Source organism: Oreochromis aureus, linkage group 9 (genome assembly GCF_013358895.1).
Source record: "Oreochromis aureus strain Israel breed Guangdong linkage group 9, ZZ_aureus, whole genome shotgun sequence".
In the NCBI taxonomy this organism is placed as follows: domain Eukaryota; kingdom Metazoa; phylum Chordata; class Actinopteri; order Cichliformes; family Cichlidae; genus Oreochromis; species Oreochromis aureus.
In genome coordinates, this window is record NC_052950.1 from 31290279 (window position 1) to 31304569 (window position 14291).

Below are 14291 nucleotides of genomic sequence, written 5' to 3' on the forward strand. Positions count from 1 at the left end.
CGTCTCAACCACGGTCCATGGCGCTGGTTGGAGTGGAGTGGAGCTGACCAGAGCCTTGGGTCTGGCCCCTAGTTGAAACCAGCAGTTCTCGTCCGTGGCAGAAACACCAGCGACGCAAGTTGAGAGCCTGGGTTGACTGTTGGCGGGATCTTGGGACACAGCAGCTGGGTGGTGCACTGTGTCGGCTAGCTCAGCGCTAGTAGCGGTGGTTTGAGCTTTGCCAAGGAGGATCGTGTCAAGTTCGCATTCAGCCCCCTGGATTTGGTATAGCGTGGATATCCTTTGTTCCAGCTCGATCACTTTTTGGCTCAGGTTGATGCAGCTTTCACAACTGGATGTTGAGGTAAGTGGTGCCATTCCGAAATCTCGTACCAGCGACAGCGTCAAAAACAAACAGCGTCAAAAACAAAAACAAAAACAAAAACTGCTACTTTAGCTTACGTTAGCTAGTTGCGGCAGTTGCTGCACGCAGTCAAGATGCTCCGACATATCGTGGGACATAGAGTGTCTTTCTTTGACCATGTCTCACTGTGTTTTATTCTTGACGTTGCATTTGAGTCTTGCATGGCTCTATTTTAATTAATGTTAAAATGGATGGATGGCTAGACGGACCCCCTGAATTTATCATCTGAAATCTTTTTATTCCTTTATTCCACTGCTTTCAGGCATTTCTGTGCATCTAAATTTATATAGATAGATAGATAGATATCGAAACACACATACACTCATATCTGTACAATTTGTTAATATCTTCATAATCTCCAATAATGTTACACCCCAGTGCTTTCATTTGAACCCCAAGTGTCATTGTCTTTGAAAAAGCACAGAGTATAATGCATCTATTTTGCAAAATAAATAATACAATAAATGTTAAAAGACTTTCAAAAGGGTGCCCTGTTTTTCCCTTCGTTGTGTAGCCCTGTCTGCAATTATTCGGGCTTGCAGTATAAAGAAAAGAAAAGTTTACAGTTATAAAAAATGGTTAAAATATAAATAGTTGATAAATGGTTTAAAAATCATATACTTGGGTACCAATGTATTTCATTTACAGTTAAGAGTCCAATAAATAAAAGGGTTTCATGATTTAGAGTTCATTTACTGTGCAGAAGCAATATGTTGGGGTGTAACCTAAGTTTGTTTACCCATCTAATGTCAGTTATCTTAATGTTATATTGCCATTGGTTGTTGTGCTGATGAGCCAGTCAATGTCACTCTTCTCTGTTATGGGGGCGGGACGAGTGGTAAAGATTTGTGTGAATCTGTGGGAGCAGACACAGAAGCTAAGTCCGAAGAGAGAGATGTCGTAAGGCAAACGTGGTGTGGATTTTGCATCTAAGTGTATCATTGAGGTCGACTACCCGTGGTCCTGATATGACTTATTTGTGATCTGCAAGAGAAGCCGAGGGACGCTGTAGAAGGAGAGGGAGAGCGAGGTTTCTGCCCGGATGGACCCTGCTGTTTTCTTGCCCCCTGACTGTCTTCACTACTGGTGAACTAACTGCTAACTGCCCGTTTCTGACTGCCCCCACTAACAAACTCATTGGACTCGTGAGTACTAACAGTGTTGGTCAAGTTACTTGAAAAAAGTAATCAGTTACTAATTACTGATTACTTCCCCCCAAAAGTAATCCCGTTACTTTACTGATTACTTATTTTCAAAAGTAATTAATTACTTAGTTACTTAGTTACTTTTTAAAAACACAATTTACAACCTGAATAGGTGATAAAGCAATAGATCTTTCAGCCCAATTCTACTTTTTCTGCATAATCCATCATACAAAATGTAATCAAATGGAAAAGTCTCTTTTTAAAACTTGTTTTATTATGTGTGCCTATGCCAAGAGGCACACATATTACTATTCCTCGGATTTATTATTATTATTATTATTATTATTATTATGTGCCTATGCCAAGAGGCACACATATTACTATTCCTCGATTTATTATTATGTGTGCCTATGCCAAGAGGCACACATATTACTATTCCTCGGTTTATTATTCTTATTATTATTATTTTCCTTTTTCCGCCTGAAATTTTGCAGCGTATCTCGCCCGCAGTTTTGAGACAAGCTTCATATATGTTACCTCATTTTGTGCGGCTGGATCTGGAATGGTGTGCTATGACTTTTGGTGTTTATGACTTTTATAGTTTTTTAATATTAATATTTTAGTGAAAATTTTCCAGCGCTCCTCTGCCAAACAGTTTTGACAATAGGGTTACATATGTTACATCATTTTGTGCGGCTGAAGCTGGACTAGTATGGTGTGACTTTTGGTGTTTATGACTTTTATAGTTTTGAAATATTTAGATTTTAGTGCAAATTTAGGCCAATTCATCTTTTGGCGCCAAATAAACAGACTTCATTTGTGGTGTGTTGGCGCCATCTTTTGGTCCCATTGAAACAAATTTCAAACTTCATTTGTGGTGTGTTGGCTCTCTCTAGTGGTATGCCGGGAGTGGTACAGCCTGTCTACCCTTATTTGGATACCGTAATGATGACAATATCAATGGCGCACACAGCCTCGCTGCTTTCAGGAACCATTGGAGGTTTTAAGGTTGCGCGAACCATTGAATAGTTACGGTAAACACAATGGCTTCTATGCTTGGTGGAAAACTCCATATCCCACAATTCATAGCACACCTCTGCCGAGTTAAACAATGGCGGCCACCACTTCGTTTCATATGTCTTTTATTAGTGTTTCTAGGTCACAAAATCAACTTTTAAGATATTTTCAGGCGAGAATGTAGGTGTGTAAACTTCAAATATCTGCTTGTTTTATCAAGACATCCCATATTAGCGACAATGCTCTGACGACATCGGTCCTGCCTGACAGCTAGCCGGCTACCTAGCTAGCTGCCGCGCCTTGGCTGCAAATGCACAGCGAGGGGACTCTCTCTCCCTTTCACCTCCCGGTCTCTCGCAAATGCTCGCACAGAATCGGAGTTACAGCTGGATGTGGAAAAATAACTGAGTTGTTTGGTGGTGCTATAATGCGGAGCTACAACAGTGGGCAGCTATCCACGGTGTATGACAGAAAGGACATGCCGCGACCGCCGATTGACGGTGTTTGCTAACGCGGAGGTCAATCGTGGATCAGGGAAAGCGAAAGGCAGGAGCGTGAGGTGAACTGAATTTCAGGTAAGAAGTTATGACCTGCACTCTATTTGGGTCAGATATAAACCGAGTTTAGGTGTAGTTTATTTAGCAGCAGTTCTCTTATGTGCTGCTGATAGCTGGCTAGCTAGCTAGCGCCGCTAGCATAGTTAGCTAGCCCCGCTAGCGACCCTTCGTGAAAAAGCACCCAGGCTTGGCTTATATTGAGGCGGGTGAAACTCGTGTCAGCACCCGGTCGCTCGCCTACAGTATGTGTTTTAGCTGGACTTCGTTTATATGGGCCGATGATGCTGGAAACCGAAGGCAGGAGCGTGAGGTGAACTGAATTTCAGGTAAGTTATGAACTGCACTCTATTTGGGTCAGATATAAACCGAGTTTAGGTGTAATTTATTTTCGTTGACCTTTTACAATCGTACTGCCACGGGAGTTTATATACAGCTGTGTGCGCACTAAGTTACTGACGTTGGACTTTATTTTATTCATTAGGGTTAGTTCATAGAGTTGCCGTGCCGTACAAATGGAATCGTCCCACATTCAGAGAAAACATTATGATTTATTCTGTCGTTACTGAAGCCTCCCTGTCATTCTCTCGCGTGTTGAAACGTCAATCATGAAACTGATCAATGATCGGCTGTTCGCTCTTATTTATCGCGCTAAACAACAGCAGCACGTTTAAGCTTGATCAGCTGTTGTTAGAATTCTTTTGATTTTAATTTCTAGTATCAGCTGATGTTTGCTGGAGCATGAAGATGAAATCAGGAGATGTCCTTACTGAATCATCAGAGCTGAACTGGTGATGGAGAAACAGGTTTACACTTTAGGTGACATGAATGAGTTGAAGGGAAGTTATGAGTTGTTTCTGAGAGACAAAGACCAAGCTCCTTTTTTGTGTAGCTGACAGCTGGTAACTGCAGGGGCGGATCTAGCAAAGCTTTTAGGGGGGCAGCTAGGGCATTAACAGAGAAAGGTGGACACAAAGATATACTTTTCTTTCTTACTCTCATATAAAATATTTAGCTTTTATTAAATAGTTATCTGAATCTCACAACCAAAGTTTGTATAATAATACACAAGATTGGCTGTAGACCATTGTTCATAATTCAGAACACTGTGTAAAAATAACAAAAAACAAAAAGTGAATGCATGTGTGAAAAGTGGTCCATAATGTAATGCTTCAAAGCGTGTTCATGCAAACATTGTCGGGTCTGCCGTGGTACAATGGGACTTCTGCTCATGAACCTGTGTGCACAGCGCCTGCAAATCGGCGCTGTACAAAGTAACTTCATCTTTACACAAAACTGTAAGCTGTCATCTGTGAAGCGTGAGCGGTGTTTGTTTTACCATAGTTCATGGTGGAGAATGGCTGCTCTTCTGAGTTTTGCTCTCTGTAGCCGTATGAATGGCAACTACAGTGATTAGCAGCGGCATAGGCACACATAAAATTTCTTCTGAAATTTTCGCTTTCTAGTTATTATTATTATTATTCTTCAGTTTCCGCCTGAAATTTTGCAGCGAAACTCGCCCGCAGTTTTGAGACAAGCTTCATATATGTTACCTCATTTTGTGCGGCTGGATCTGGAATGGTGTGCTATGACTTTTGGTGTTTATGATTATTATAGTTTTTAAATATTAATATTTTAGTGAAAATTTTCCAGCTCCTCCTGCCAAACAGTTTTGACAATAGGGTTACATATGTTAGATCATTTTGTGCGGCTGGAGCTGGACTAGTATGGTATACACTTTTGGTGTTTATGACTTTTATAGTTTTTGAAATATTTAGATTTTAGTGCAAATTTAGGCCAATTTCCATAGAAACAGACTTTATTTGTGGTGGGTTGGCTCTCTCTAGTGGTATACCGGGTAGTACGGCTGAAAATCTGTATGCTTGTTTTACACTCAATATCCCATAATGCATAGCACGCCTCTGCCGAGTTCAACAATGGCGGACACCTCTTCGTTTTAAACGTCTTTTATTCGTGTTTCTAGGTCACAAAATGAACTTTTAACATATTTTCAGGCGAGAATGTAGGTGTGTAAACTTCAAATATTTGCTCGTTTTGTCAAAACATCCCATATTATATCTGACGATGTTGCTGGCTAACTAGCTAGCGTAGCTAGCGCCGCTAGCTAGCGCCCCTAGCGACCCTTCGAGCACCCGTCGAGCACCCGTGCTTGCCTTCAGTGAGACTGCTGACCATCACCCGGTCGCTCGCCAACAGTCTTTGTCTTAGTTGGACTTATTTTTTCGTTTATATGGGCCGATGATGCTGGTCGATGTGGAAAAAATAACTGAGTTGTTTGGTCTTGGCTAACGCGAAGCTACAACCGAGAGCAGCTATCTACCGGTGTGTGTCAGAAAAACATGCGGGGAACGAGACATACGAGGGGGCGAGGGGACCGCTGATCGACCGGTGGTAGATCGTGGATCAGGGAAACCTAAGGCAGGAGCGTGAGGTGCACTGAATTTCAGGTAAGAAGTTATGAATTGCACAGGACTTTCTATAGAGCTGTGTATGCGCTAAGTTACTGACGTTGAACTTTATTTTATTCATAAGGGTTAGTCCGTAACGGAATCGTCCCACATTCACAGAAAATATTACGATTTATTCTGTCGTTATGAAGCCTCCCCTGTCATTCTCTGGCCTGTTGCAACTTCAATCGTGAAACTGATCAACGATCGGCTTTTCGCTCTTGTTTATCGCGCTAAACAACAGCAGCACGTTTAAGCTTGATCAGCTGTTGTTAGAATTCATTTGATTTTAATTTCGCGGCTGGTCCAAACCAGGAGATGTCCTTACTGAATCATCAGAGCTGAACTGGTGATGGAGAAACAGGTTTACCCTTGGGCCGATGATGCTGGTCGATGTGGAAAAAATAACTGAGTTGTTTGGTGGTGGAGCTACAACAGAGGGCAGCTATCCACGTGTGTGACAGAAAGGACATGCCGCGAACGAGACATATATAAGCGGTGAGGCTACCGCCGATCGACCGGTGTTTGCTAACGCGGAGGTCAATCGTGGATCAGGGAAAGCGAAGGCAGGAGCGTGAGGTGAACTGAATTTCAGGTAAGAAGTTATGACCTGCACTCTATTTGGGTCAGATATAAACCGAGTTTAGGTGTAGTTTATTTTCGTTGTGCTGACTTCTTCAATCACTTACAATAACTCGTACTGCGTGCTAGCACGACGGAGTTTCTATACAGCTGTGTGCGCGCTAAGTTAGCGATGTTACCGATGTTGAACTTTATGACAGCCTCCCCTGTCATTCTCTCGCCTGTTGAAACTTCAGTCATGAAACTGATCAATGATCGGCTTTTCTCTCTTGTTTGTTTATCGCGCTAAACAACAGCAGCACGTTTAAGCTTGATCAGCTGTTGTTAGAATTCATTTGCTTTTAATTTCTAGTATCAGCTGATGTTTGCTGCAGCCACAGCTGTAAAACGGCTGTTCCAAACCAGATGTCCTTACTGAATCATCAGAGCTGAACTGGTGATGGAGAAACAGGTTTACACTTTAGGTGACATGAATGAGTTGAAGGAAGTTATGAGTTGTTTTGTGTAGCTGACAGCTGGTAACTGTGCAGGGGCGGATCTAGCAAAGCTTTTGCGGGGGCAGCTAGGGCATTAACAGAGAAAGGTGGACACAAAGATATACTTTTCTTTCTTACTCTCATATAAAATATTTAGCTTTTATTAAATAGTTATCTGAATCTCACAACCAAAGTTTGTATAATAATACACAAGATTGGCTGTAGACCATTGTTCATAATTCAGAACACTGTGTAAAAATAACAAAAACAAAAGTGAATGCACAGCCGGCTGTGTGGGTAAACCAACCATGTGTGAAAAGTGGTCCATAACGTAATGCTTCAAAGCGTGTTCATGCAAACATTGTCGGGTCGGCCGTGGTACAATGGGACTTCTGCTCATGAACCTGTGTGCACAGCGTCTGCAAATCGGCGCTGTACGAAGTAACTTCATCTTTACACAAAACTGTAAGCTGTCATCTGTGAAGCGTGAGCGGTGTTTGTTTTTACCATAGTTCATGGTGGAGAATGGCTGCTCTTCTGAGTTTTGCTCTCTGTAGCCGTATGAATGGCAAACTACAGTGATTACTAGCGGCATAGGCACACATAAAATTTCTTCTGAAATTTTCGCTTTCTAGTTGTGTGGATGCTGGAGGCATCCACACTATTGAGTTCCTGTTTCTCTTTATTCTTTATTATACTTTATTGTGTGGATGCTTTAAGCATCCACACTATTGAGTTCCTGTTTCTCTTTATTGTGTGGATGCCCTAAAGGGCTTCCACACTATTGAGTTCCTGTTTCTCTTTATTCTTTATTATTCCTCTAGTTGCTTCCGTACACTTTTTGGCACTTAACTACTTTCTCAGTTTTAAGCCGATTTTTTCAGTTCAAACTCTATACTGTTCTGCTCTTTCTGCTAATGATGGCTATGACTTTTGGTGTTTATTACTGTTATACTTTTTAAAATATTACACTTTTTCCTTTAATTTGTCCCATTGTAATGAATGGAAAACTTCCACAATTCTGCTAAAACTTGCTTGTCTTTGAAACTTAACTACTTTGTCATACTTTCACCTAGAAACTCCATTCAAACTTTAAAATGTTCTCAGATTATTGGGCTATTCCTGTCTGATTCAGCTTTTTCAGATCTTCTACCATTTTAATCTTATCTCTCTTTAAGTTTTCAGTTGCAAAATTGTGATTTTTCAGAAAATACATGCGTTGCTATGGTTGCTATGCAATTAAGTCAGAGTGAGTGCTGGTCCGTTCTGAATTTTCTCTTCATGTCTAAACAACTTCTTGCTACTGGCTCAATTTGCACTAAACCCCCACAAATTATACATCAAATCGTAGGTATTTTTGCTGGCTTTCAGGCAATGTCACTATCTTTATTGTGAGATTTACCGTTTTTTCGCAATTTGCCTCGGAGTGACACAAGGTCTCAATACTCCCATTCAAAGTCTATGGGAGGTTTTGAAATTCAGAGCTGAAATTCTGTAACGGGAGGCATTTTAAAATCGCCATATCTCTTTAACAAAGCAAAGTTAGGACATGAGGCTTGTGCCAATATATCTTCAGACACTGCTGACACTCACAGTGGAAGCAGTTTTTACAATTATCTTACCGTTGAGCAATGAATTACGTTTGTTTGAGGGGTGGAAATCTGTCCTTCTCTCAGTCTTCAAACTCTGGAAATGAAGCCGTTTCTTCTCTCGTCATATCTCCGCGACGAAGGTAGAACGAGCTATGAAAATCGCAGTCAAAATACACCAAAGTCCGCTGATTCACCCAGTCCAAGAATTATGCTGCCAGCCCTCCTAGTTTTTGAGTTACACGACGTTTTGTAACTCCAAAAAACGGCGTTTTTCGCCTCTCACCGCGATCTATTTTCTGACTGCCAAGTATCTGTCTTTCAGACTGCCGCCCCCTGTCCAGGTGGCGCAATCAGTAATGACACGGCTCTGCAGCTCAAAGGTCGTGGGTTCAATCCCACCTTGGTCCACATTTTTTTTTTCACTACAAATTTATACACTATCACAGACCTGTAATTTATATTGCTAATTTATTACAATTCTGCAAAGTTTTATGATTTTAGCAGCTTTTCTAATATGGACCTCAGATTCTTGTTAACGCTCCATGGCAGAAACAAGTACACAGCCTGATGAAGCAGACAGAGGCAGTACCTCTGATTGGTGAATTTGAGCAGAACCAGGTTGTTCCTTCATTTCATTTCTTTATTTATTTCACACATGGTTCAACAGTGTTTCTTTTTCTACATACAGAACCTTCTGCCTCTTTTCAGCAGAAATTCTGCTCATCTCTTGTGTTGGAGTGCCCTCTTGTGGCGCCTTTTGGGTAGTGCCTTAGTGAACACTGCAAAGAAGTGGTATCAGACTGGTTTGTAGTGGAGGAATTTGTTGCCAGTTTCTTTCATCTTTAATCCGTATTCATGTTGTAATGTAGTAGTACCACAATATGGCAGAAACACTATGTTTTGGCACAAATACTTTGATTTAGTATACTTTAGCTTCTTCAGGTTCTTCACCCTTTTCAGCAAAATTTTCATTTTTTTCACCCCTTTTCAGCACAAATTCCAGCTTTTTGGCTGTATTCAGAAAAAGACAACTCTTTTGAGCAGAAACTCTGCTGATTCATCTCTTTTCAGCGCAAGTTTCTGCTTCTTTGCCTCTTTTCTGCAGAAATTCTGCTGATTCACCTCTTTTCTGCAAAATTTTCAGCCTTTTCACCTCTTATCAGCTTCTGCTCATTTCAGCAGAATTGTCCGTCTCTCCACCTCTTCTTTGTAAGGGTGACTTTGGCTCAGGGAAATGAATAGCCACCTTTGAGCAGAAATTCTGCTGATTCATCTCTTTTCAGCGCAACTTATTGCTTCTTTACCTCTTTTCTGCAGAAATTCTGCTGATTTACCTGTTTTCTGCAAAATTTTCAACCTTTTCACCTCTTCTCAGCACAATTCTCAGCAGCTTCTGCTCATTTTAGCAGAATTGTCGGTCTCTCCTCCTGTTTTTGAGAGAATGAGTTTAGCTCAGTGAGATGAGTAGCTGCCTTGAGACCAGGAGGGCCAGGTTCCAATCCTGCTCAGGGCGACATGTTTTTTTTTTCACCACCATACAACTTTTGCAACTTTTCATCTTTTTCAGCTTTTCAGCAGACAGCTTCAGCGTTAAGGCATCCACACAGCATTTTCGCAGGAAATGCAAATTTTCTAGTTCTTTATACTTTATTATTCTAGTTGCTTCCGTGACGTTTTTGGCACTTAACTACTTCCACAATTTTCAGCCGATTTTTACCGTTCAAATTTTAAACTATTCTGCTATTTCTGCTAATGTGCGCTATGACTTTTGGTATTTTTGCTGTTATACTTTTTAAAATATTAAGCTTTTTCCTTTAATTTGTCCCATTGAAATGAATGGGAAACTTCCACAATTCTGCTAAAACTTGCTTGTTTTTGAAACTTAAGTACTTCCTCATACTTTCACCTAGAACAACCATTCAAACTTTAAAATGTTCACAAAGTTTTCTGCTATCCTTGTGTGATTCAGCTTTTTCATATCTGTTACCGTTTTCATCTTATCCTCTTTAAGTTTTGAGTTTCATTTTGTGATTTTTCACAAAATACATGCGTTGTTATGGTTGCTATGCACTTGGGTTTCAGTGTGCCACTGAAAGTTTTGCAGTCTTCTCTTCATGTCCGAACAACTTCTTCCTACTTGCTCAATTTCCACTCAACTTCCACTAATTATACATCAAAACGTAGGTATTTTTGCTGGCTTTCAGAAAATGTCACTATCATTGTTGTGGGATTTATAGAATTTTGGCAAATCTCCTCAGACCAACACAAAGTCTGGAAACTCTCCATAGAAAGTCAATGGAGAGCTTGTTCAAAATCACCGCTGGATTTCTCTAATGAGAGGCATTTTCAAATCGTCATATCTCTTTAACGAAGCGAAGTTAAGACATGAGGCTTGTGCCAATATATCTTCAGACACTCCTGACGCTCATAATTCAAGAATTTCTTTCTCACCTATTACCATTTGGCCATGAATTGGGTTTGTTTGAGGGTAGGAAATTTGTCCCTCGCTCAGATTTCTTCAGATTTCAAACTCTGAAATGAACCACTTTTTTCTCTCGTCATATCTTTTGATGGATTTCCACAGAGACCTGAAAATTTCCATGACTGTTCACCAAAGCCTGCTGTCTCTTACGGTGAAAGAATGATATCGATACTCCAAATAGATTTAGAGTTAGAAAGCGTTGTTTGAGGGCAGGTCAAGGCAGTTTTTGCTTCGCCTCTACTCAGTTATGGTGCATTACAAGTCAAATATCTTTAATAATTCACATTTTAATGATAAATTGTCAACAGTGTAAGATTCCCCCATCTCTTCTGAACAAAACGGTGTAAGAATGACTGTTCTAGCCCCTACGGTTAGGAAATTATGGCCATTTGTTTGAGAGGAATCCTCACTATGAGAAATTCACTGCAGAAATCCTGTCTCTGTGCTCTGTGTGTGTAAAAACGGCTGCACCTGTTTTGGCGGGAAAAAGTACACAGCCTCTCTGATTGGTGGATTCAAATTTAGCAGCTCCCAGGCTGCTTGACTGACCTAGAAACTTACTTTTCTCTTTTTGTGTGTGTGCGTGTGTGTGTGTGTGTGTGTGTGTGTGTTTGTGTGTGACAGAGAGAGAGAGAAAGAGAGAGAGAGAGAGACTTTTAATGGGCTGATCTTATTGTAAGATTAAAATTCAATATATTTAGACTGGTTGACTGAATTGGATCTTGTGTGTGTGTCTCTCTGTGCATGTGTGTTTCCATATGTTTCCATATTTGTGATTGTGTGGCTGTTATATCTTTTTTTTTTGCCAATTTTTTTCATTGAGCAAGTATATTTGAAGGATCCTTAGCATGTTCAGCATTTTTTCAGCTGTCCATTTTGCTTTTCCAATTTTTCTGTTTAAGTTATTACTATTGTGCTAAACCATACTATATCTGCTATTTTATAAGATTTGTGCTAAATATAGTATTTCTGCCAAATATAGTATTTCTGATTAATTATAGTTTTTCTACCAAATCATAGTACAGTATTTTTGCTTTTTATAGGATTTTTATAGGATATTTATATTGCTTAATATAGTATTTCTGCTTTTTATAGGATTTGTGCTTAATATAGTATTTCTGCTTTTTATAGGATTTGTGCTTAATACAGTATTTCTGCTAAATGTAGTATTTATGCTTAATCATACTATTTCTATATATTTCTGCCAGATCCCCAGGCAGCCAATCCTCTGAGGACTGAGACATTCAAATTTACATATCAGGGCCTGCACGGGCGTCCCAGCCAGCCAATCATATCTGAGGTCTGCCGTTTCTTCTCTTGTCATATCTCAGCCACGGATGTACAAAGAGCAATGAAAATCGCAGTCAAAGTACACCAAAGTCCGCTGATTCACCCAGTACAAGAATTATGCTTCTAGTCCACCTAGTTTTTGAGTTACACAACGTTTTGTAACTCCAAAAACAGAGTTTTTCGCCTCTCACGCAATCTAATTCTGAGTGCTCATCACCCTGTTTTCCAGGTGCTCGTTCTCTTTCCCAGTAGCGCAGTTGGTAATGACACGGGTCTGCAACCTAAAGGTCGTGGGTTCAATTCCACCTTGATCAACATGTTTTTTTTCCTTACAAATTAATACACTATTACAGACCAGTAATTCGTATTCATCATTTATTACAATTCTGCAAACTTTTATGATTTTAGCAGCTTTTCTAATATGGACCTCAGATTCTTGTTAACACTCCATGGCACAAATACTGTTCCCTTTAGGCTCTGTGTGTGTGTGTGTGTATCAATATTTAAGTATTACTCCTACATAATTGTATTTCTGTTAAATCAAAGAACTTTTACTACATCTTAGTACTTCTGCTCAATCATAGTATTTCTGCTAAATCATAGTATTTTTGCCAAATCATAACATTTGTGTTATGTTATAGTATTACTACTAAGTGGAGGAATTTCTGTCATGTTACAGTATATGTGCTGATTACAGTACTTCTGCTAAATCATAGTATTTCTACTATATTATATTTTTCTTTCTAAATATAGCATTTCTGCTATATAATTGTATTTCTGCTATGTTATAATATTTGTGCTAAACCAGAGTATTTCTGCCAAATGATAGTATTTCTGTCAAATTATAGTATTTGTGCTAAAACATAGTATTAATTTAAAATTACCATATTCATAGTATATTACAGTGTCTCTGGTAAATCACAGTATTTCTGCTATGTTGTACTATTTTTCTAAATCATAGTGTTTCTGTAATGTTTAAGTATTTTTGGCTAAATATATTCTTTCTGTTATCTTATACTATTTCTCCTAAATTCTTGCATTTTTAGAAGTTATCATGTTTCTGGTAAGTTACAATATTTCTGCTAAGTTCTGCTATGCTATTGTATTTCTGCCAAGTATTATGTTTCCTCTAAGATATTGCAGTTCTGCTAAGTTATTACATTTTAGCAAAGTTCCTTTGCTTATGCAAAGTTTTTACAATTTCTGCAACTTTTCAGCTTTTTTAGCTAGTTTTAGCAGACAGTTTCAGCTTTAAAGCAATTCAGAATTCATATGATTACAACCAATATGTATTAGAATAAAAGAAACAAATGTGCAATGAACATGTCAGGAGTCGCTGTTAAAAAGTCTCATTGCAGTGGGGTTAAGGGACCTCCTGAACCTCTTGAGTCCTGCAGTGGAGTGAGATGAGCCTCTGCAGCCACTGTCCTGTGAGGATGCTTAGGGTGATCACCAACACCAGCTCCTTGGTGTTGGTGTTCAGAAGAAGACTGTTCTTATTACTGCAGTCATTTAAATAAATCTATCATAATACAGTACATTTTAACATAATGACCTTATGTTTATTTATGTCTTTTAACCATTATTTCAAATTCAAAGAATCATGTTTGAAACATTTATTAAACTTATAGAATTAAATTTCTGCTAGTTGTTTTTGTTGCAAAAATCTAGTATAATAATATTTAAATTTACCTATATTTTTCACGTTTTCAATGCCAATTTTGTGTAATTGCGGAGTTTCCCACTACCCGTGAATGCCTCTCTTTTCGTCCCTGGCTGACTCCTGAATCTCCGCCCACTCTCTGCTCGATCCCTGCCGGTAAGCGCTGCTTCTCTGTAATGAAATGTCTATAAGCTGTTATAGTGATTTACCCAGTTGTTGTTAGTGACTTATGAAGCCAGTCAAGTATAAGTCATGTTAAAGGCTGCTTTTTAGTGAAACGTTGTAATTTTAGTATTTAAAAGGAGTGTTTGGTATGCTAGCCCTAACAACCTAAGCGCTAACGCCTAGCCTAGCTGCTATAGGCCCAGTGTGAAATTAATATGGTTCATTTGATTGTTTAATACAGTTATTGTGTTGTATTTGGTTCAGTCGGTGTGTTAGTGTTTCTGAGTCTCTTATGGAAGCTGAAGTTAGTTCTCTTCACAAATCAGTCAGTTAAAACAGCCTCATTCTTTAGGTTGTAAGGTAATGAGCCGCCATTTTAGAACCACTGATTAGCTGCTGAAGCAGCAGGGTCGGCAACTTCAAAGGAGCCATTTTACCGCCATTAGCTGTGTCC